The sequence below is a fragment of the Nilaparvata lugens genome, chromosome 1, assembly GCF_014356525.2.
Source record: "Nilaparvata lugens isolate BPH chromosome 1, ASM1435652v1, whole genome shotgun sequence".
NCBI classification, from domain to species: domain Eukaryota; kingdom Metazoa; phylum Arthropoda; class Insecta; order Hemiptera; family Delphacidae; genus Nilaparvata; species Nilaparvata lugens.
In genome coordinates this window covers 9850859-9876641 of record NC_052504.1, presented here as the reverse complement: position 1 = coordinate 9876641, position 25783 = coordinate 9850859, and the positions used below count along the sequence as shown (strand labels likewise).

The 25783-nt window shown below is 36.1% G+C and overlaps 1 protein-coding gene across 2 annotated transcripts in view; it reads left to right on the top strand.

The window, feature by feature from the left end:
- LOC111050778 overlaps nt 1-25783 on the top strand; it is an 87133-nt gene that overhangs the window by 10611 nt on the left and 50739 nt on the right. The window contains exon 1 of one of the 2 annotated variants that reach the window (XM_039429729.1): nt 15674-16090. The exons of the other annotated variant lie outside the window; for it this stretch is intronic. The gene's annotated coding sequence lies outside the window, so the exon portion shown is untranslated. Of the gene's footprint in view, nt 1-15673; nt 16091-25783 lie in introns of those variants that run through there. 2 annotated transcript variants of the gene reach the window in all.

The window sequence follows — 25783 nt, the reverse complement described above, 5'->3', positions numbered from 1 at the left end:
TAGGTAAAGTGTGTTGTCTAGTGAACAGAGCTAACCTTTTAATAAATTGACACTTATTCAAACTTCAATAAATTAACACTTTTCAATAGATTTCAATATATACTTTTTAATAAATAACAATACTTCTGAAACTTTATAGCCTATGTCACGACTCTACTCTACTAGCTCGAGACTGTTTTCATTAGCATAGTAGTGGTAGAGTAGAGTGAGAAGCGATGGTGGGAGAAGGCAAGTGGTAGAGTACTATCCCACGGTGCTATCACAATCTACTCTACTACAAACTAGTACTCTACCATGAACGTTTCCATTGGGAGAGTTCACAAGATAGTTAGTACTTGCCCAGGGAACTCTTCTACGAACTCTACTAATTAAAACCAGGTTCTCTGACTATGTTATGCTCAGCCCAGAAACTATTAATTACAATATGAAGAAAGTTTTAACAGTATACTTATTTATTGTGATATGAATGCATGAACAATTCATATATTGAGCCTGCTACTGCTTTAGTATACAATTTTAATTAAATTTATAGTTTATCTTTGTCCCTTCTCACCCAAACCAGTGAAAGTCATATCCTATAACATTGTTGAATTACAACATGGAGCTTTGAACTAATGGACTAGTAAATAGTAAAATGATAATGACAATAATGAATGCTTCAATCAACATTACCTAATAATAGCCAATAAATAATATACCGGTTGCGTAACTTATTCAGAGACGTTAATTGATGTTATTTGTGTGATGAATTTACTCTCACGAAATCAATGATAATTTCTCCATTACAAAACTATACTATTATAGCTACAAACATTATAGCTATTCACACCATTACAAACCATAATAATTATGAAAGATGATTCTGAAAGTATTAATATACTGTACCCCGTTTGGAACATGTTGGGGTTGATAAGGATGGAGCCTATGAATTGATTTTCGTTGAAAATACATAACACCCACGTATATTTTTATATATCTTATAAAAATATGCATCGAGTTTAAATAATTTCATCCAGATTAATAGGTAAGGTTAACATCCAATTGACATAGCAATTTTTTTCTTTAATCTTATTGATCGAACGAAGTAAGGTCTATGTTTTAAGTCGGATTTTCTTTTGTCTGTCTGTATGTAATGCATTCACGGCCAAACGCGTTGATAGAATTGTATGAGATTTAGCAAGAATATTCCTTTTCTAACTGCGCGTCGATGTATATACAAGGTTTTTTTGAAATTTTGCATTTCGAGGATAATATGAAAGGAAAAGGAATTTCCTCCATGATATATTTATTATCCTCTATATATATATATATTGTCACGATGTATATCGTAACTAGAGAAAGGCATTGAATTTAGGGCTCATTTATTCGACGCTCGGCTATCTTTCATAGAATCTGAGGGGTCAACGTTCAAGCCAGCCACTGGCCTACCGCTCAGCGTTGCTGCGCATCCTCTCTCCCCTCCCTCTCGGTCACTGAGGGAGGCTCGAGAAAGGCCAGCAGAAGGCAGTCGAGTTCGGAGAGCCAAGTCGAGCGGTCGAGAGAGGTGAGAAGGAAGCAGCGAGCAGCTAGCAACGTCACAGTACACCCGTACTACGTGACCTCCGATTTCTTCTGCGACCGGGAGTTGTGTCGAGGCTAAAGTTGATTAGCCTCTCACACAGTGAACTCCACTGCTCTACACTCGTTTGGGCGAGTGTTGAACGACCCTTAACCTGTTAGGACGACGGGTTGCCAGTTTCGACCAACGACAACACGTCAGGTTTGGTCGAAACCTGACTCCCCATTGGTAGGCCACCAGTGGGGCATCGAGGCGAGAGAGGACGTCTAGGAAGACCAGGAAAAGCCCTTCCCGCAACTCCGCGGACGATCCGGACCCCAGGAGGACAGCTAGTGCCCGGCCAGTAGGACTTAGGAAAGTCTAGAGTGCTGGCCGCCGCAGCGTGCTGGTCCAGTGCGGGATCGCAAGAGGACGTCTAGGAAGGCCAGGAAAAGCCTTTCCCGCAACTCCGCGGACGATCCGGACCCCAGGAGGACAGCTAGTGCCCGGCCAGTAGGACTTAGGAAAGTCCGGAGTGCTGGCCGCCGCAGCGTGCTGGTCCAGTGCGGGATCGCAAGAGGACGTCTAGGAAGGCCAGGAAAAGCCTTTCCCGCAACTCCGCGGACGATCCGGACCCCAGGAGGACAGCTAGTGCCCGGCCAGTAGGACTTAGGAAAGTCCGGAGTGCTGGCCGCCGCAGCGTGCTGGTCCAGTGCGGGATCGCAAGAGGACGTCTAGGAAGGCCAGGAAAAGCCTTTCCCGCAACTCCGCGGACGATCCGGACCCCAGGAGGACAGCTAGTGCCCGGCCAGTAGGACTTAGGAAAGTCCGGAGTGCTGGCCGCCGCAGCGTGCTGGTCCAGTGCGGGATCGCAAGAGGACGTCTAGGAAGGCCAGGAAAAGCCTTTCCGCAACTCCGCGGACGATCCGGACCCCAGGAGGACAGCTAGTGCCCGGCCAGTAGGACTTAGGAAAGTCCAGAGTGCTGGCCGCCGCAGCGTGCTGGTCCAGTGCGGGATCGCAAGAGGACGTGTAGGAAGGCCAGGAAAAGCCTTTCCCGCAACTCCGCGGACGATCCGGACCCCAGGAGGACAGCTAGTGCCGGCCAGTAGGACTTAGGAAAGTCCAGAGTGCTGGCCGCCGCAACGTGCTGGTCCAGTGCGGGATCGCAAGAGGACGTCTAGGAAGGCCAGGAAAAGCCTTTCCCGCAACTCCGCGGACGATCCGGACCCCAGGAGGACAGCTAGTGCCCGGCCAGTAGGACTTAGGAAAGTCCAGAGTGCTGGCCGCCGCAGCGTGCTGGTCCAGTGCGGGATCGCAAGAGGACGTCTAGGAAGGCCAGGAAAAGCCTTTCCCGCAACTCCGCGGACGATCCGGACCCCAGGAGGACAGCTAGTGCCCGGCCAGTAGGACTTAGGAAAGTCCAGAGTGCTGGCCGCCGCAGCGCACCGGTCCAGTGCGGGATCACAAGAGGACCTCTGGGAAGGCCAGGGAAAGCCTTTACCAGGGCCCCGCAACCAACCCGGACCCCGGGAAGACACCCGGTGCCCGAGGACCAAGACTTGGTCCCGACACGAAGCCCTTTCTCACGACTAACACTGCAAGGTTCCTGTTCCCTTCTTTCCGCGACCAACCCTGTTTGGCAGTGCGAAAGCACGGCCCCTCTTTCCTAAAAGAGGGAAACATTCCTCCAAAGCACTCAAAGCCCTGTTTCAACCCCCAACCCGAGCGAGGGTGGTTGACGGACGCCCCACCGAGACTCCCGTCCCCTGCCGCGGCCCTCCCCAGTCGCCGACTGAGTTTAGCCGGCCCAGAGCGACACTGGGAACTCTGATAGAGACAGGTGTGGGCAAAAATCTACTCAGAATATATATATATATATATATATATATATATATATATTATATATATATATATATATATATATATATATATATATATTTATTTATTTATTATCGTATGCACTGAGATAAGATTGATCAGATATAGATTTCATAATCAATCAGTTGACAAGTGGATCATTCATTGCATGCATTACACAGATGTCTAGAGAGGCCGATAAACAGGCGAGACCAGATACTTGTGGATGAGAAAACTGCGTGAGGTCTACTCTTCACAGAACTACTAGTTTATAGTGTGACTGTCTTCAATTTTTTTCACTATCCAATAAACATTCCAATTGAGCCAGGAATAACCTCCGTATTACAGAACTATTTTGTTGAGACCAGTTTCGTCAGTTATGCTAATAGAGATCATCGTCACGCTTATTTGACTGGATTCGCGTAATGTTCAATGCTCATGACCGTGACAATGACCTGCAAGGCTACGGCTCAATGAACCCAATTATGGCAACACTGCTCGTAACATAAAGTAGCCAAAAGTGAACTCCATTCAGTACAAACTTCTGTCTCGAGTTCACAAACGTTCTGGAATAATATAATATGAATTTAGAAATCAAGTTTATAAGTCTCAAGATATAAGTTTCTGTTTCCCCATGATATCTTTCTTATTATAATATTACATCAGATATACCAGTATCAGCTATACTCTGTGCAGAATTACTTTTTACTTTGGTTGGACATGTGCAGCAGAGAAAGCATACAGCGGGAGGGATACAGAGGCGCGATGTTGCCGTCTTGAAGCTACTAGCGTTCTCCAACTTCTAGTGACTGTTCATTTGCTCATGCTACACATGTGAAGTTTCCTGGCTGAAAGCAGTCAGACGACTGACAAATTGGCAACTGCGCTCCTACCTATTCTATTATATTAAGCCTGCAATTTCTGTATATATTTTTATATCTGGATATTTAAGTTAAACGGATCTCGAAAACGGTCTAATGATTTTCACAAAATTTGGAACATAGTAGGTTTATGATATAAAAATTCGATTGCACCAGATCTCATCCTTGAGAAAACTCACTGAACGACATTTAAAGGATTATTCATCCTTGGCTAAAACAGCTGAGACTTTCGTCGTCAGTGGATAGTAAAAAGTGAGGGAGTGATTATGAGGAAAATCAGAATATCACATCCCCGAAATTCATAAGCTTACATATAGCCAGCTGTAAAATATAAACACGATCATTTTTGAGAATTGTGTTCTGTTCATCAATAAACAAAAATAACGAGCAAAGCGAAGCTCGGTTCCCCGATATCGACTCTATTAATCACTGATCCCCCTTCATTCTCTGCACTGCATATTCCTCCAAATCTGAAGTGAATTTGTAGGGACTATAGAATATATTGATTGATTAATTGATTTTTATTATGACGTGCTAGGTCTCGATAGACTCATTGCATTAAACAACTGTACAATACAAAACAAATAAACAAAATACAATAGTATTCAAATTATAAAAGACAAGAGGAATATGGAAGCCAACCCTGTTTGGCAGTGCGAAAGCACGGCCCCTCTTTCCTAAAAGAGGGAAACATTCCTCCAAAGCACTCAAAGCCCTGTTTCAACCCCCAACCCGAGCGAGGGTGGTTGACGGACGCCCCACCGAGACTCCCGTCCCCTGCCGCGGCCCTCCCCAGTCGCCGACTGAGTTTAGCCGGCCCAGAGCGACACTGGGAACTCTGATAGAGACAGGTGTGGGCAAAAATCTACTCAGAATATATATATATATATATATATATATATATATATATATATATATATTATATATATATATATATATATATATATATATATATATATATTTATTTATTTATTATCGTATGCACTGAGATAAGATTGATCAGATATAGATTTCATAATCAATCAGTTGACAAGTGGATCATTCATTGCATGCATTACACAGATGTCTAGAGAGGCCGATAAACAGGCGAGACCAGATACTTGTGGATGAGAAAACTGCGTGAGGTCTACTCTTCACAGAACTACTAGTTTATAGTGTGACTGTCTTCAATTTTTTTCACTATCCAATAACATTCCAATTGAGCCAGGAATAACCTCCGTATTACAGAACTATTTTGTTGAGACCAGTTTCGTCAGTTATGCTAATAGAGATCATCGTCACGCTTATTTGACTGGATTCGCGTAATGTTCAATGCTCATGACCGTGACAATGACCTGCAAGGCTACGGCTCAATGAACCCAATTATGGCAACACTGCTCGTAACATAAAGTAGCCAAAAGTGAACTCCATTCAGTACAAACTTCTGTCTCGAGTTCACAAACGTTCTGGAATAATATAATATGAATTTAGAAATCAAGTTTATAAGTCTCAAGATATAAGTTTCTGTTTCCCCATGATATCTTTCTTATTATAATATTACATCAGATATACCAGTATCAGCTATACTCTGTGCAAATTTATTTCAGACTTGGAGGAATATGCATTACTGAGAAATTTAGGGAGATCAGCAAATTACAGTGATTGACTCTATTAGAAGCGCAGTTCCCAATTTGTCAGTCGTCTGACTGCTCCCAGACAGGAAACTTCGCATGTGTAACATGAGCACATGACCAGTCACTAGAAGTTGGAGAACGCTGGCCGCTTCAAAACGGCAACATCGCGCCTCTGTATCCCTCCCGCTGTATGCTTTCTCTGCTGCGCATGTCCATCCCGAGTGAGAAGTAATTCTGCACAGAGTATAAGCTCTTAAATATAGTAACTAGCGGTAGATAATTATTTGAAGATGGAATATTGATATGATCCTGATTACATAAATCATAGAAAATGATCATGGTTGGTGCAGGTGGATAAAAGTCAGGTGCCCTGTTCTCAGCTCAGCTGAGTAGTATGTCGAGTAACGTTCTATCAGCTGTCAACAAAGTAAGCTAGTCTGATAGCCTGGGGCACTCAGTTCCCGGTCAGGATGCGGCAGATAAGTCCACTGCAGTCTATATTTCTCAGTGCGAGTATATCCTATCAAAACAGGTTGTTGTTGATATGCTACTCTTCTTCTTCTTCTTGATTTTACAGCTCATTCTTCTTCTTCATCATCTTCTTCTTCTTCTTCTTCTTCTTCTTCTTCTCTTCTTCTCTTCTTCTTCTCTTCTTCTTCTTCTCTTCTTCTTCTTCTTCTTCTTCTTCTTCTTCTTCTTCTTCTTCTTCTTCTTCTTCTTCTTCTCTTCTTCTTCTTCCACTTCTACTTCTACTTCTTTCTCATTTACTTCTCCATCATCATCTCCTTCTTTTGCATCATCTTCTCCTCCTTCTTTCCCATCATCATTCTCTTTCTCTTATTATCTACTCCTCCTTTTTCTCCTACCCAATTCTCTCCCTTTCCGATCTTTTATTTTGTTATTGGAGAGGATTATGAGATGGATAGGGAATTTAATGAACAAGTGTACTAAATAGAATACAAGAAATGACAAAAAAGTTTTGTCTAGAGGATTTCTGAGAAAATGATGGAATAAGAGGACCACGCAAGTAAAATTCTGATGGGAGAGGGATGGAAAGACTCTCCAAGGAGGAAATTCAGAAAATGAAACGAAGGAGGAGTGATCTTCCCTCTTCCACACACAGGCTTTGCCTTTGTGGAGAGTTTTCATGAAGTTCTTTAAAATATAATGTTGTATTTTCTGGAGCTACGATATAATAGCAACTATTAGTTATAATAATTAATTTTTAGTTCAACTGTAAGTTTTATTTATGATTGTTTGGTTGCAGAAGATGTAACGCTGTTGTATAATATGAATGATTGATTTGTTTTGATCTTAGAAATGTTAGAAAGTAGAAAAATCATGCAAATATTCAGAAACAGTAGATGTAAGGGAGAAGTTTGAAACATGAAAAAATTGGAGAAGTTTGAAATATGAAAAAATGGGAGATGTGGAAAGAAGTTGAAGAGTATCATAAATTAATAAAATTGAAGATAATTCATCAATAGAGTTCACTGAAGATCGTTAGAATCATCGATATAATAATACTATTCAAATCAGAGATCTGTATTATTTAATAAAATATTGTATATGAGTTACAAAATGCAATATGGATACGAGAGAAAACTGGTGTTCGCTCTATTCTTCATCCTTCTCAGAATAAGTCAATAAAGAGTCAAATTCAACTTTATGTCTAAATTCACTCCCATATCACAAATTCCTCACCAGAAATATCAAAGCAAAGTATATGTGTAGAAATTTGAAAACGTGATTAAAAAAATCGGGTATGTTCACTTTTTCAATTTGAAGAACGTAACGATAACTGAATTTGAATTGCAAGAGTCTAGAAATAAGCACATCCACAAGGAGGTGATCGATTAAATGTTGAAAGACCCAAAAATAATCACATTCACAAGGAGGTGTAATTCTGCTGAATGTGGTAGAATGAATGAATTTACAGCACAAGTGAAGTTTTTACTAGACCACAAGTGGGATAAAATAGAAGAAAATAAGTGATATGTGAAAGAAGGATGTGTGCACCACTTCAACTGGAGCACAACTGGAGTTGGATGAGGAGTGAGGAGGAGTTAAAGGAGGAGGGGGAGAAGTAGCCGCGGGCAAGTCCAGCCGAGAAGAGGCTAGTTCCGGACTTGGCCTCGTTCATGTCGCTTGTCAGCATTGTTTGAACGGGAAGCATTGGGGTTATTCATTGGGAATGCTGACAGATTTGAGAGAAACTCTACAAGCGAACGCACAGCCACATCGGTCTACTAGGACTAGGCCAGAGAATCAGCTGATTAACCTGAGCTCGAATCTGTGTGCGATATCTACTGGAATGCTTGTCAATTGCAGCTATCTTGGAGAACAATATTAGTAGCAACTATAAGGCCCGGTTTCCGAGCTCTGGAAATTGGCCATTTTTTGTGTATTGGAATATGGGCTTAAGTAGGCCTACACTCAACAATAATTTTTCATTTTTCGACCGAATTTGACTTATGATGCATTATTTTGGACCGCCTTGACGAGCCGAGAAGAATGAAGTTTAGTACAATGAAATCTGAGGATTGTGTCAAAAGTTATAAGTGTTTGAAATTTTGATCCTTGAGGTGTCCTTAAGCGCGCCTCTCCACTAGGAAATACTGAAATGAAGTGCATCTAGCGGGTGATTCTCATAGAACAAGATATCATGAACTCATGTCATTGTGCGAAATATCAATGTAAGATGTATGATGGTTGAAGCTGAAAATTAGGTGTTTTCACAATACAAGGAGCATTGTTGTCAGGTGTACCTAAAAATCTATTTGGGATAGAGCGCTCTCCCTGATCTCAGATTGTAGAGCACAAAAATACGCTCAGAGGGATTTATACATCTAAATGTTAACAATCGAAAGATATTGTTGATCAAAAACTAAAATTCATCAAAATTGACTTTTTCTTCAAATTTCACTCACTTTTGAAAAATCATAACTCAGTACTCATTGGAGATAGAGAGTTCCGAATGATCTCATTTTATTCAGAATTTTATGATCTGGAAAAGATGCGAGAGCAAATTTTTCTGTCCGATTACGAGATTTGGCAGAAATAGCTGAAAACTGGAGAATGAGCTGAAAATACGAGGTTTTTGGGCCACTCTGTATCTAGTACAAGGAAATTTTGCATGAAGAAATTGGTTCTGGACTTCTCTTATGTACCCAAATAATATATTAAAAAATCAGAACTACAAAATAAATTGCAAGCAGAACTGAAGTTCATCACATGATAACATGTTTTTGATCATGACAATAAAAACATTTTGAATTTGAAATTTGTAGCAAGGTCTTGTGAAATTCTTGACCAATTGAAGAACTTTTCATATCAATTGATAAGTCAATCTCTTCCTTATAAACCAAATGAGAAACCAAGAGGTTCTTCTTCAAGGAACAAATTTGGATCCATTTTTCTGATGACTGATAGATTCAAACGACCATTGTCAGTAATTCATTCTTCAAAAATGGATCAGAGATCAATTTGCATGACTCCTTTGTACAGTGCACCTCCAAATTGGGTTTGCAAAGCGATTCGAAAACTTTCTCCCCTTGTGATATTGTCCACGACCGATGGATGGATGACCATATGCGACAATGAATCTGACGCGTGCAGTTTTCCAATAGGGAAAGTGTGCTCACGCGTGCAAACTAGCCTTTCCTCTTGTCGAATGAAGCCTTCAGCTATGGCAATGTAAACGTTTCATTTTTTACAATCTTCTCCTTTATTTATCTTATTCTGCTTCTTGTTTCTCTCATTCTTTTGCCTTTTGATAGAGATTAAAAATAAATGATTTTCTAGAATCATAAGCTGCGTGCAGCTCATTTCACTGAGCCGGCTGGCAATTGTCGAATCAAGTCTTAAAAGGTTATCTATATTTATATTGTGTTAACTTGAATAGTAGAGCATTCTTTCTATTCTATTCTATATTCTATTATTCTATTCTCACTTTCCATCAACTGATGCTATGCTAAAAAATAATATCGAGTGACCTGGCTGGCTCAGGTCTGGTGTCAGAGTTTTCAGGTCGCAACTGATCAATTTCAGGGCCTCTGACATGACCTAACGACTACTAATTATCCTTTGCTTATTCTGTTTTCAATTAAATTTATTTTTACACACACATACAAGTTTAATACATAGAACATCAAAAAGAATACATGCAAACAACAACAACAATACACATTAAAACAAAAAAAAAGAAAGTGGTGCAAGAAAAGGATGGAAGATTGAAGGGGTTTTCCAACTATGGAAAATATATCTGTATCTTATATCTTATATGTTATTATATCTGTATCTTATGTTTCTGTACTAATACAGATATAATGAGCTGATGAGAGTGTTCGTGGCGCATAAGTCTGTACTTTACTTACCTTATTAATTTTTCATATGGAACTGCAACGAGAAAGCAGCGCTTCTGCAGTATATTACACCTCAAAAACGATAAAATTGACCTATGAAATGTAATAGAATTTGTAGAGTCATCATAGATTGAGAATTTCATCGGAAAAGTAACAGTGAACAACATGTAACAGTAAGATGAACAAATGTATTATCCATTGTAATTTTTCTTGTAAAAATTAGAATAATAATAATAATCTTCTTCTTCTTCTTCTTTGGCTGTGCCTTATCCCATTTAAATGGGGTCAGCATTCCTCTCTCTCAGTCTGCCCCTCCACAAAGCCCTCCTCTCGCAAAATGTTCTCCCCGTAGATCTGAATTGGGAACTAATCCGGAATGCAATCATTTTGCATTCATCATCATTTTTGCAACATCATCATTCTTGGTTGTGGCGGGTTTCTACAGCCGGATGCCCTTCCTGACGCTAACCCTCCCCATTTTCCCGGGCTTGGGAACGGAACCCAAAGAGCTGGCTGGCTTGCTTCCCAGATGGCTGGGTTAATAATAATAATAATCCACAAAAATAAATTATTGATGAGGAGGAATAGTGAGATGATCACTAGGAGGATGAGAGAGAAGATTTAAAACTTCTGTAGCCATCATTATTTTTAAAAAATGTACTAATTACGTAGACGAATCTCCAAGACGAATAATATTGGTGCTATCTTTGCTACTCTCCACTCTATGGTAGTAGTTTCATTTATAGATCTATAACGATTGATATCATCATCAGATTCAAGTTATAAGTGGTTGATTTGATCAGTAGAGTAAATTAAGCATGGACTTTCAGCACCATCATGATAATATGCAAGTTTTTATGGTTTTACTGCTCTGAACTGAACTGAATGAGAAAAAAGAATTACAGAGAGAAAGGAATAAAGATCTAATTGGATGGCATTGGTTTGGTCTGTTGCACGCGTATTTGGAGCCGAAAGTGAATGCCATGCCTTCTGCCTCTACGCAGTCACGTGATCCGGAAATTGCAATTTCTCCTTCAAGGACACCAATTTGTAACGCATCGCTTTTGCACGTAGCTCAGTGTTTCAATGTTAAAATAGACAGACATATTCGTTGATAAATTAATGATAGTTGAATGCTGTTACAGTGAAAGTTCTCTAAACATTAACGGAATTTCTTCTTTGGACCTAGTGTAGAGTTTTAGAGAGGAGGAAACAAAAAGCTCTCCTATAAAGTTGACTATTTCGGAAACCAATTTCAAACCAATAAGCATGGAACAAAAACTTCTCTACAGATGGAAATTACTGAGATATTGCAATTATTCAAATGCTAATTAATTGAAAATTATTATAAAACAAGAATCCAAATTAAATGCTGTAATTCACCCCGAAGACTTTTGCTACTTTGAAAGAATAAAACGTTGATGTTGTCAATACGTCTGATAAGACTTCTGCTACTGCAAATATTGACAACAGGGTAAACAGCGAGATGGAAATTCAAAATTTGATTCAAAAATGGAAACTACAGCATTTAATTTGGATTTTCGTTTAATGATAAAAACTTCTCTCTCTCCAAAATAAATTTTAAGGGAGGTTCAGAGAGATCTGTCGAACATTTTGACTAATTTTTTGAATTTAAAAATTTGAAAATTTCATTTTCATTGAATTGACTTCTCATGACATTGACTTCCAATTTCTATAATAGCTTCAATTTGTAACATAATTGAGTGATAATCATATTGTCATTTTGAGTTGGAATAGGACGGTATTCTCGTGTTATCGTACTATTAAATCTCGCTTTCCAGTCTTAAAATTGATGAAAGATGATCGAACCAATTAACTATTTGCATTTCCTAGGGCTCGTATTGAATAGGATATTATATCCTATAGGTATAGGTATTGAATAAAATACGGATTGAATAGAAGTTGCAAAATTACTCAAAAATTTCCAATCTGTAGAGATTTGAGTGAAATACTTTTGTTTTTAATCAGTTTTAAGATATCAAAATTTTTAGTTTATTCATTAGTTTTGAAGTGGAAATTGGACATTTTGAAGTGAAAGTGAAATCTTAACCTCATTCTTTTCTAAAATTTTTATTTGTAAAAATTTGGGAGAAGACAGTTTTGGGCTATGCCTGTTGTCTTCTCCCAATCATATTATATTTATTATAATTATGATCTGTAATGCCAATGGAATAAATAAATAAATAAATAAATAGGTATTCTTGTGATATGGTACTATCAAATCTCGCTTTCTAATCTTAAAATTGATGAAAGATGATCGAACCAATTAACTATTTGCATTTCCTAGGGCTCGTATTGAATAGGATAGGTATTATATCCTATAGGTATAGGTATTGAATAAAATACGGATTGAATAGAAGTTGGAATAGGTATTCTTGTGATATGGTACTATCAAATCTCGCTTTCTAATCTTAAAATTGATGAAAGATGATCAATTAACTATTCGCGTTTTCTTAGGGCTCGTATTAAATACTTTAAAGTTTTATAGGATAGGTTGTGACTTTGTTGCATTATGCTTGATTTGAAGTTTTTGGAAAATCATATCTAATTCAACTGGAAGAGGATTATTTTTTGGAACTTCTCATTGTCTATTGGAAAGGAATGCGTGGTTGAGGAAGGTCTCAAATGCCTTGCCAAAGGTCTCAAATGCTTCCTTCCTTCACGCATGCCTTGGAATTTCTCAATTTTTCTTCAATGTGTCATTGTTATGAATTGAATGCACGCATTATAAATAATTCTACCAATAGACAAATAATAGAATCACTCATTCACATATCCGTTGAAACCATCTCGTAAATATAAATGTTGTGAAAAAGTTGAATTATTGAAAGCCCACTCTCTTATTCCATGTGATAACCTGTTGTTAACAGTAATTAAAAGTTGGTAGGTTTACACGCTCTAAGCTCTTTGACAGTCTATCCCACGACTTACTCTTTGATGAACCATCTCTTCATAAGTGACCCCGATCTTCCTATATTTCTTACCTAATGAACGTCATCAAGAAATTTCAGTAATTATCACCGTCATTACCTGGGTACATTCTTCATTCAGGTAGCGTAACCAGTTATTGTATGAGACGGCTAGTGCTGTAGTCTGATGTAGGCCTATGCTGTCTGCACACTCACATGTTTGTCTAAGCAATGTTTGCTCCACTACCCTGGAAACTCTTCGAGCGATGGGAAAATATTAAATGCTTGTATCATAGTTCCTAGATGGGATCTGAAACGATGTGGGTACTGCTCAACTTGAATAGGCTATGAATGTAAACAACAATTGTGGAGGAAATGGCCTTCAAGAATTGGGAGGTATAATGTATGTATAGACCAAGACGATATTCTGAGATAGTACTCAGGTATAATAATTGACACATATATAATTATTTCAAAACTGAAGATTATTCTAATTGAGAATCATTGGATGAGATTACTTTTGAGTTTTCAATAGAATAGGAACTAAGTTTTGTTATTGTCTGAAATGCTAATCTGAAGGTAATATCATTCTTCAAAAAAACCAATATGGTAATTGCAAAATGAAAATAATTTCTCTCACAAGGTAACTTTCCAGACTAGGCACGCGAGACATGTACCCATGTAGCGCTAACCCTCAAAATATGAACCAAGCATATACTTTCTCAATCTATAAAATCATTGTATAGAATGTATCGCCTTGATCTCAGTTGAATAAAAAAAAGTCTACTTGTATATTTTTTTCGATAATTGTATAGAATGTATCGCCTTGAACTCAGTTGAACAAAAAAATAGTCTATCTACTTGTATATATTTTTTTCGATAATATTGATGATATTGTATGATGGTTGAAGTCATTTAAAATCTTGATTGTATGAGAATGGACACTTGGATTTAGGCGAGAGAGGGAGGAAACTTTAAAAGGAGTTGGATAGACAATCCATTTAACCCCGTTTCTCCGTGGATTTTCTTGAACAAGAACTCTCAAATTTCACATTTATGAAGAAAAGTATCCATTATCTTGTAAATCATCAATTAGGAAATAGAAGAAGTTTTGGGCAATAGCCTGTTTTCTTTTCCGTCTATTGTATTGTTTGCTCTATCCAATAAATTGATAAATAATATTATTGAATAATAATTTAACCACGAAGCATTCTTGTTTAGTTTGTTGTGGTTGGAAGAAATTATGAAAATGTGTGAACATGAACGTTACCCCAGAACTGCATAATTTATTATTAAAGTGGATTTGAGTGACAATGATGTGAAACTTTTTCCCTTGAGAAGCGTTCAGTGATCAAGGGATGCACACTAACCCTCCACTTTCAAATCAAGAGCCATACTTGCAACGATGAATCAGGATGAAGAGTTATAATTCAACATTTGACATTACAACGAATAAGACTAGTTTTCTATAAAGTGAGAAGTTTTTAGCTCAAAAAGTTCTAGTTTCATTCAAAATTTAGACTTTTTGAATAATTATTTAGTTACTGTTCTAGATTTTTTAATTCCAGATTCTAATAGTATCTATTAGATTCAAAATTTGCTCGTTTATCTGAGTATTGAAGAGTGTAAATTGTATTTTGAAAAGTGAAAGTGACATAACCAACATTTTGATTTGGACAGTATAGTATAAATTGGAAATGGGACAGTTTTGGGCATGAGCCTGTTGTGCCTTTCCTCATGTTAAGTATTTGTACACAATGTAAAAAAAATAACTAAATAACTAAATAATCTGAGAACTAGTTATGAACAATCTCTAAATCACTTTTCTTTTATGGGCTACTTGATTCAAATAAAAACAATATAAAAATTGTTCAACTTGAACATGACCTATGGTCGAGAATAGATGAAATATTTTAAAGTTTTCAATAAAAGGGTACTAAAAGTTTTTATATTGTTTTTATATTCTCTAAAGTACAAACATTTTTGCCGAGTAAAATAGTCGAGTGGTCTGAGTCTTTGCAACTTCACAACCTCCATTGCTAGGGCATTTAGGGTATATTATTGAAAATGTATGAGAAATAATATGTAATGTTCCTGAATTTATGAATAAACTCCTCTGGATGTGTCGCCCAACATCCAGAGAGATTATTATTTCATGGGCTCGAATATTGTCAAAGGGCATGAATTCATATATCATGAATCATATTCTCTCGCTCTCTCTCTCATATCTTCCCATGACACACGCACAAACAAAAGCTTGTGATCCAGCCTAATAAAAAACCAATTCCAGCTGATTATTTTGGCGGACGCCGGTTATGAAGAGAGGTGCATAACTGCAACCATTATTTTCCGCGGCAGATCAGCAAGAACTAGGCCCAAGTGGCGGATGAAAGAAAGGGGTGATGAGGCACCGGTGAAAGTGGGCCGTCAGGTGGGGGGGGGGCCGCGTCGTGAGGGGGGGAACTTGCACCTGTATCACCACCAGTCGGCACACAACTTAGTGGTCCGTCGTCCGCACATAGTCGCAACATACAGGTCGTCGCGACGCGACCGATCAACTTCCCAGTTCCATCCAACAAGTTTCTAGATTCCAACGGTCGTATTCTCAGTTCTATCAGAAAAGTTTCCAGGTTCCAACAACCGGCATCGTTCCAAATAACGAAGTGTTGTGCGTGTGTGCTTGTGCATCTAAACTGTTTTTAGAAATATATTCATGTAGACCTGATCTGTTTTTAGAAAAATATATTCTTTGAAAACAGTCAATGTGAGGAGCTGGTAGTTTGGATATTTTCTAAAACACAGTTTTTGAAAGTTATTTGTGCAACTAGCTTACTAGTGAACCAAAGAACTTGAAGAAGAATTGTTGCTCCAGAGGATTTGTGCATCTGTTTCTACTAGTGAAGCTGGTAATTTTGGAATTTTCTTTTTCATCATTATTGTAGCTATTTGTGGATGCAACAAAATTGTGCATCTGAACTGTTTCAAGAAATATATTCATGTAGACCTGAAATGTTTTTAGAAAAATATTATTTGAAAACAGTCAATGTGTGTGGATATTTTCTACAACACAGTTTTTGAAAGTTAAATTGTTTGAAGCCGGTATATTGTTATACAAGAAGCAGGTATTCATTTATAACTTGCAAAAGTACAATCTATTTTTCTATTGGGGAGATAATTTTCAGATGGAATAATCAAAAAACTTACCAGTAATACCTACAACTGAAATTTATTGGGAAATCATTATACAAATCGCTTCTACTACCTCTTATCTACATATCGGGAGCATAGTCTATGATTAATTCAGTCCTCAATAACTTTATTCAAAATTTTCGGATACAGTTTTTCAGTTCTCACACAAGGGTGTTGTAGTAATTTAGTCAGATTGTCTCCAATAACTTTTTCTTGACTTAGAATTCGTACATGATTATGAATTGAGGAAAAAAATCAAACCCAACAGGCAATCGTCCAGAGTAACATTTCAGAAGATTTATCTTAAGGAGACAAATTAATAAAAACAATATAAAAACTTGTAGTATCCTGTATTATTAAAAACTTTTAAAAAATTCTACGATTAGCTTCGACCATAAGTTATAAAATGACCGAAGCTATGGTCGAAACTGGTCGTTCAAATATTTTGAAGTTTCTAATAATAAAGGGTACTAAAAGTTTTTATATTGTTTTTATTAATTTATACAAAAGTATGCAATATAAGTGAAGTGTGTTCTTAAGGAGACACCTTATCATTCACTGAAAAGGGAGTTTCATTATATAATTTTTTATAATTTCATCCTGAGGAGACAGTAATGGAATGAAAATACGATTCACTTCATACCTAGTAAAATGAATTTTTTTTCTATGAAACAATTTTTCATTTTTTCTTAATTTCCTTCTATCATACAGAATATATGAGATAGCCTACCATCTTGTTTTATTCGAGAACTGTATAAAATCTATTTTCAATTAGCTGAACACAATAGTTCAGTTCCCAATAACGTTTTTCAGATTTCCGATTCAAGTATACCACATTCTTGGTCATTGACTAATTTTTTCCATTTTTATCTTCGGAGCAATACACTGTCAGCATTGTTAGACTGCTACTCCATTGAATATAAAATGTCTGAGCTGGAGCTCGAGGAACTTTTTCTTAAATCCGAGCTCAGACAAACTCATTTGAATCAAATTATTCTTTCCTCAATCGAAAAATTATAAATATTCTTATATCGAATGATGTCTCATCATATGTAAAAGCAAATATTATTCATATAATAAAGATGTTAAAGGAAAATGTTCAATTTCAATGGAAGTAAAAATGAGAGAATTGTAAAATTTTCTGGAAACAATAAAATGACATACCCAAATGATTCGAGGATTGGATCAAGAGATGAATGTAATAAGAGTGAAATATATGAATATCAGAAAACTAATTCCCGAATTGAAAAGCAAGTGAAAAATCGTAGTCGACCAAGAATAAGAGTCACCAAACAGAGGAAGTTGATAAAAATGAACCTTATGATAACAAAGGAAACTCATTCATTGCAATCCAATGATATTTAGAGGAAATCTATGAAGGCTTGGACGGCTAGAAAAACTGCAACCAAACTAGAAAAAGACGAGCATCTCCTTGTGAATTCACTTTCAGAAGTGCAGGAGATAGATCTGGATTTGAACAATGAATTAGCTTCCAGTTTGACTCATTGCACTTTCACTTACATTCTCTGAAACCGATTTTCGTAGATCGATTGAAGCAGCCTTTTGACAAGACCAGGATGTAAGAAGTCTGACCGCTCTCTCAATAATGTTGATTATTCTCTCGTTATTGGAAGCAACAAAAAATCATTGAACTTTCTCTCAGGCTCTCAGTGCTTTTGTAGTGGTCCTTTATATTTCGAATTTTGTTCAGTTTTTTGAATTGTGTAGGAGACCCATTCGTAATGTTGTGATGATATTTTTTTCAGTTAGGATTCATAAAATCTTGTGGAGGGAAAACATTTGAATTAGTTTTTATGATTGAAAAGCCAATTTTATTTTATCACATCTACATTATTTATTGGACATTAATACAGAACTGCAGTTTTGTGCTGAAACCAGCACATCTCCAGCTGTAGTTTTTATGGAACTGTAATTTCTGACACTTCTTATTCCTTATTCAAACTCATGAGTTTGAAACAAATGGAATTTAATAAGCTTATCAGTAATGAATACGAGCTCAATGATCTCATGCTTTCCATAAATACAACTATTAAGTCATGTTCATATAACTATATCCTAGCTTCCTATTCCAACTCCTTTAACTTAGTACTTCTGGGGTTCAAGAAAATAATTGATAAGACACTGTTCAGATAAGCTCCACAATAGAAGGCGCAACCTTAGGATTTAGTCTTTGTTGAAAATTTATTTTCTTAAGGTAATCAAGTTTTTTTGATTAGGCTACGAAATATGTTCTAAAAAACGCTTATGAAACTAAACAGGAGATGTAAGATTTCAACTTGTTTTTCAAGCTAACTATTGATGAACTTTAGTTAACATAGATATGAATAATTTAAGCAAGATATCAAGCTAATAAAAGCAAGATATCTTGATTTTATCAAATATTACTATAATGATTATTATACTATAAAGTAGATCATCTTAGAATGTGTTGCATCCGCTCTTATTCAAGGGCATTCTGCCTTTTTCAGAAGATTATCTTGAATCTGTTTTTAATTGGATACTGATTTTTGATGGCTCAGAAACTAATGATAAACTATATTTCGCTTCTCATGTGGATGAGCTATGAATATTTTATCTTCCTATAATTTTTTGTATTATCTATGCATTTTCAACTCATAATTTAGATTCTCATACAATAGTGTAGTGGACAAGTTGTGATGATGATGAAATGAATAAGGATATTTATCGGTTTCATGTTCTAACTAGATGAAGTTCATTATAACGTGGTGCACTATGAAGTACTCATTCCTGTTCTGTCTCCTTGGGAAAGTTTGATTACTATTCAATCAATGGATTCTGAAAACTACTGGAAGCTATTGAAAAATCGAAGTTGATAAATTTCCCCTATCAAATCATTCCTTGCAGAAGTCACTAGAATATCAAAATATCACTAAAATAAATATAATTTTAAAACACTGAAATATCAGATATGCCAACCAGAAGATAAGTTAGAATCCATGCTTCTTTGCTAATCCCTCTGATCATTACAAGAGCCAATAACTTCAAATATGATTTTTGTTAGTATTGAAATTGCGACTCGACGGTTCGGACCCAACCTAAAACTGAAGCTCCCCCTCATCATTCATTATCATCCGTCTCATTACCCACGCCCAAAACTTACCCTCGGAAGAGATGCAACTCATTTCCAATCATGGAAAAATGGAAATCTCCATTAGAAAAAAACTATTCAAGTCAATGATGTTCATTTGTAGATAATCTGTAGTTCTGTAGATATATTTGTAGAAATTCTGTACTGCATCAGTGCAACATTGGAAGAAATTTCCATTTCTACTCTCAAAGTAAACGTTGACAAATTTCAATCACCGTGAGAATGTTTTCTTCTTTAAATAATAAGCCACATCATGTTTTCCTTGTTGACACCAGACATCTCCGGTTTGAATGGGCGCAAATTGAAGCGGTGCGGGTGGGAGTGGAGGGAGAAAAAGAGATACTCAGACTCTTTTTGAAGGACTACAGTAGGGAAAGAGGGGGGTTCGAGAATAATAGTGAATAAGAAGAAGAAAAGTGTACACGGATGAAAGTGAAGTCACACAGGAGGGGCTTCCAGGTACCGTTAGGTGAAGAAAAACAAAATGAAGAAGAAGTCCGGTGGTGTAAACGGCGGTCATGCTTGCCGGAGCACACCGGAACATGATCTTCCTCCCGCCCTCTGTGCCCTCAGGAACCCCAAACCAAGTCCCTCGACAGAAGGTACACTTCCGTTAAGACCAAGGATAGTATATATATAGATATATACTATCTATATAGATAGTATATAGTATATAGATATATACTATCCTTGCGTTAAGACCGGTCTTTGGCGCGTATATCTCTGGTCGCACTGTGTGAGCAGTGACCTACTTTTCGACTCATCTCTATCCCCCTTCCTAACAACTGTTTTATGAGTTTTCAAGTGGCTTGCTTTTCACTTGCCCAAAACAAGCAGTGCCCTTAGACATCTCTCCTTGTCTTTTGTTTCTCGCGCTTCTTCTGGATAACCTTGAAACGTTGGTGGCCACGTGGTCTCTCACGTAGACTGGCTGTCTACTGTCGCGTGTCACCCTCGAGTAGCTTCAAATAATTGCGGCTTTCCTGCGCCCACCTACTAGACAACAACTGCTCACAAGATGCATTTCGATTTATTCATCCTATTTTATTGCTGTTCTTGTTTCATACCATTACCATGATTTTGGAAAATTATTAATTAGTTGAAAATTATTATTATCATTCATTCATAATTTATTTGATTCATTTCAACAAAATTAGAAATTGAACAATTTGAATTACTTTTATCATTCATTCATAATTTATTTAAATCATTTTAACAAAATTAGAAATTGAATTAGAATTACTTTTATCATTCATTCAGAATTCATTTAAATCATTTTGACAAAATTAGAAATTGATCAATTTAATTTTTTTTAATTGATCAGTTCAATTTGATCTATTGAATCATTCAGAATTCTATCGAATCGAAAATTTGATCATATTTTGTTTGATTGTGACAAGTTTAAATACTCTTGAATGATAATAATAATTTTGAAGCTCATTGAATCATTGAGGATTCTATTGAATCGTGAATTTGATCATATTTTGTTTGATTGTGACAGGAAATACTCTTGAATGATAATAACATGGAAGGTCAATTTTTATAGAAACAGGCTATTAGGCAATATATCGTATGCATAGATTTTTTTGGCACAGGAAAAAAATTCTTTCTTCACCATAGTCATGTTTATTAATTCCATTGACAGAATCATAAAACCGAAACAATGATTGGGGGAGAAACAACAGAATCAATCTGAATCTGTTTCTATCCCGAATTCAGATGTGTAGGTCCAAATTAGGTTATGATAACAATTTTTACAATCACTTACAGTCCAAATATAAGAAACAGTGAAAATTTGGAATTTTTGTTTCATTATACTGTTCCCGTAGAACATGCAACAAAGATAATTTCGTTTCCTCTAATGTAATCAATATTTCAATGACCTTTACAAGAATCTCTAGATTCATTTGTTTCAAAATATGTTGGCAATACAGTGAAATTCAGGTAACATTACTGCATTTTCATGAAAATACACGATAAATTTATATTTTTCCGGAGTGTATGGGAATGGCCTTATCTTATTCCAATGGTATTTCACAGCAATTTCAAAGCTCATTAATGGATTACTAAATTAATATGACTGAAGATGTGACAATAAGTAAATAAGATGAGAATGTCAAAGCTAAATACTGTAATTATCATTTAACGAGAATCCTAAATAAATGCTGTAAATCACCCCGAAGACTTCTGCCTTCTGCTACTGCAGACATTGACAACAGGGCTAACAGCTAGATGGAAATTCGATGAGAACTACTATCCAAAAATTATTTGCCAGCCCGGGAATCGAACCCGGTACCTCCCAATTGCTATTCAGGAATGCTTACCCTTACACCAAACTGACAATATCTGGATAGCAGCGCTCATTTTATACGAAGCCATAGCGGCCAACCAGTTTACAGATGGAATTAAATGGAGAATGCATTTATTCAAATGCTAATTAATATAATAATTATTATTTAACGAGAATCCTTAATAAATGCTGATTAATTAGCATTTGAATAAATGCATTCTCTATTTAATTCCATCTGTAAACTGGTTGGCCGCTAAGGCTTCGTATAAAATGAGCGCTGCTATCCAGATATTGTCAGTGTGGTGTAAGGGTAAGCATTCCAGAATAGCAATTGGGAGGTACCGGGTTCGACTCCCGGGCTGGCAAATAATTTTTGGATAGTAGTTCTCATCGAATTTCCATCCAGCTGTTAGCCCTGTTGTCAATGTCTGCAGTAGCATAAGTGTTCGGGGTGATTTACATCATTAATTTATTAAGGATTCTCGTTAAATAATAATTATATATTAATTAGCATTTGAATAAATGCATTCTCTATTTAATTTCATCTGTAAATACTGTAATATGAGTGAAGATGTAATAAGTAGATAGGATATATATTAAGTAAAGACAGCAGTTTCCCAAACAGTTCAAGTTGCAAGCTCTTGATTGATACCGCTCCAAAGTGGGACAGCAGTCAATGGACGCAACTAGCGTATTATCAGCAGTAGTTGACCGATAAGACCTTCCGCGCATTGACATGTCCTGAAACCGTCGTAGTCTTACCGTCAAGTGACTGACAATCCGCCATCCGCCTTCCAGAAAGTAACCGGCTTTGCAGTGGAGAGGAAGAACTGAACCTTGTTACTATCATAGTATCACCATAATAATAATATTGCACGGTTGCCTGATAACATTCCGAAATCAGCAGTGTCCCACTTTTTTGAAATAATCAGCTATGCTGTTCGGCCTGTCGGTGAAAGTGAATCATAAATTATGAATTCTGTGTACCTCAAGTTGATAAGTGGGATAAGAGTCGGTGTACTTTCATGTATTGTTTACTGACTATATGCCTCACCGAACTGGGTCGATAGTTACTACTGTATTTGTTAAAATATTATTTGAATTGTTAATTGTTAATGACTATGTTTTTAATTAAAGTAACTACATTTCAGCGCTAGTTTTGTAATCAATTTTATATCACCATCTCAAACAGGTCTAGTACCTCGAGATGCAAATACTCAATTGGCATTGCATTTTATTTTCCCATGTTGTAAAATTTGTATTGCTTTTATTATGTATTTCTAAGATGTTGTAATTCTATATTCCTGCCAATAAAACATTATTATTAATTCGATTGTGATGGAATTGAAAGTTGAAAATCGAAAACTTGAAGTACGAAAAATCAGGGTTGTTAGATTTTCACAGTGTAAAGTGTGTAAACAAAATGTAAAATATAAACAGTGTTTTGCAACTGAATTGATGATTTTTCGTTGTTCCTATCAAAGCAAAGCTGAAAACTCAGAAATATAGCGTAGAAGAGCCACTTTGAGCAACCCATTGAAACACATTTTCTGTTGAAATAAACTTGTAAAAAAGATTGCGCGGATCGCAGATAATAAATAAGCGGATACAATGAAATATCAGAGTACTGATCACAATGGGAAAATTGAAATATTCAAATGTTCCATTAAAAGTCTAGTGATTTTTTTCAATTTATTCACAACACACAAAAATATAATGATAAAAGACAATATACAACAAAACAATAACAGTAACAATGATATTAACACATTAAAAGACAATATTGCTAAAATGATGTGTGCTGGAAGAAAGAGGGGGAAAATACCTTGCCAACTATGGTTCCCATGTAATAGGCAGAATCATAGAATTATAGGCAAAATTTAGCCTGATTATTTGATAACCAGTTTTTAAAACATACATTGAATGACATTCCTGTGAAGAAAGTCGAACAATTCTGGCTTCGTTATTTGGTTGAATAATAGAAAAATAAAATATAATATTAATTTCATATATGTCTTCTGGTTGAAACCCAGTATACTCAAATCATGCTTCATGCTTTTGGTACACTTTGGAATCAATGAGACGTAAGGATATTCAATTAATCTCTATAGATGACGATGACAATATCATATTTATTCTTTAGTATAAATGACAGTAATCTAATAGATTGTTACGTGCAGTATGTATTTATGAACTGTGTTTTGATTATCATTAGCCCAAATACCAGCTAGAAACAGCGGTAATAGTCGATTATTGATTCATCTTTAATCTAGAATTTCCGGTTAGAATACATAATTTATTCCAAGCTCTGTCCTTATTGAGTATAATCAGAGACAAGAATAATATAGTTATCCTTACTTATCCTTCATCTATGGTATAATTTATTCAAGACGTTAGGACACCTACTAATTTTCATGCATTGATGACTTTTGATTGTCTAACGGTACACTTCCCATTATAATAATACTGTATCTTCATTAATCATAGTACGATCCCTTCTTTACTTTCGTTTTCAAACTACCTTTTATCAACTGTACTTTCAACTTCATTTCACTCCATGGTCATTGTAGACTTGGTAGACTAGTTTTCACTTCCATTTAATATTGTTTTGTAGTTTAATTGAATTATTCATTATTATAATCATAATTTACAAGGAAATGATAACATTCCTCCCGCACTTACGAGTTACCTTCAGCGTTTCTCTATAACGTTACTTATATATATGTCGTATGGATAGACAGTGGCAGAAACAAATAAAAGAGAGAGATAAAAGTTACATATAACGTTTCCCCATTGTTGCGTCTCCCGTATGTGTTTTATAGGGAAGTAGTATGTGAATTTCCAATTTTTATTGAATGAAAAAGACTAAAAGATTGTCAAAAAAACACAGATTTATTGATACTTAGAAAGACCGGTTTCGGTTATTACACCATTGTCAATCTCTGATAAACTAAAACTAAATACAAGAGCACCAGAATTTAATTTATACTAGTAGGCGAGTACTGCTATTGGTCAAGGGCATGAACGCCTGCCATTGGCCCAGCTAGACAGTCTCCTTCCACTCAACGGTGTCACAAAATGGCGGCTTAAGCAACAGACTCAATACAAAATAAGAACCAAGAAAACAAGTCAAAGATAATAAAACAAATATGTAAGTGGAAAAACTATTGACTAATGTATGATTACAATGTTATGATAAAACTAAATTCGTAGTGTTGTATTGGTTGAAATGAATCTGGTCATTTAAACTATACTGGTTATTTTCCTTAATTACTCTTGTTATTTCTAAAGTCTCTAGAATATTCAAAGATCTGCCTTTGACAATTATTTTTTAGTCTTTTTCATTTTATATGAATAATTACCACAATATCAAGTTCTCAACTACACAAAATGTTCCAATTTTTAATTTCAGTTCACAATTCTTTCATAATCTATAATCAAAACTAAGAGTAGAGCAGAGCAGATTTCATTATTCAAATAAATTACAATATATTCTGGCTAGAGAATGTTTCCTTGCCAATTCTATAAGAAAAGGAACAAAGAGTTTGATATACAGTATTATAGTGTTCCTTTTATTAGGCTCCCAAAATCTTTTCATTTTGGGTTCAATGATTGATTGTAATACACCAATGAGAATCGTATCGAACAGAGAAGGACATATCAAAGTTTTCAAGATTCAATTCCCCCCCTTAATACATCAATTCTTTACATTACGTCACATAACCACCCCTAATGAGGTGAAATTTCGTTTCAGTATTTCCATTGGTTTGAGTCTTGAATGTTGATATGAAAAGTAAAAGCCTCAGAAGGAATGGAATGTGAATACTATATTAGCTCGAAGTTTTGCTTTAAAAAGAATGTATCATGCAATAAATACTGTAGTTTCCTCGATTGTTGAATTTGATTAATAGTTCATCTTGTATGTAGTACGAGAGATTTCGACTCCACTTTCTTGGGTTTTTGTATAAAAAATAAATTCAATATTTAATA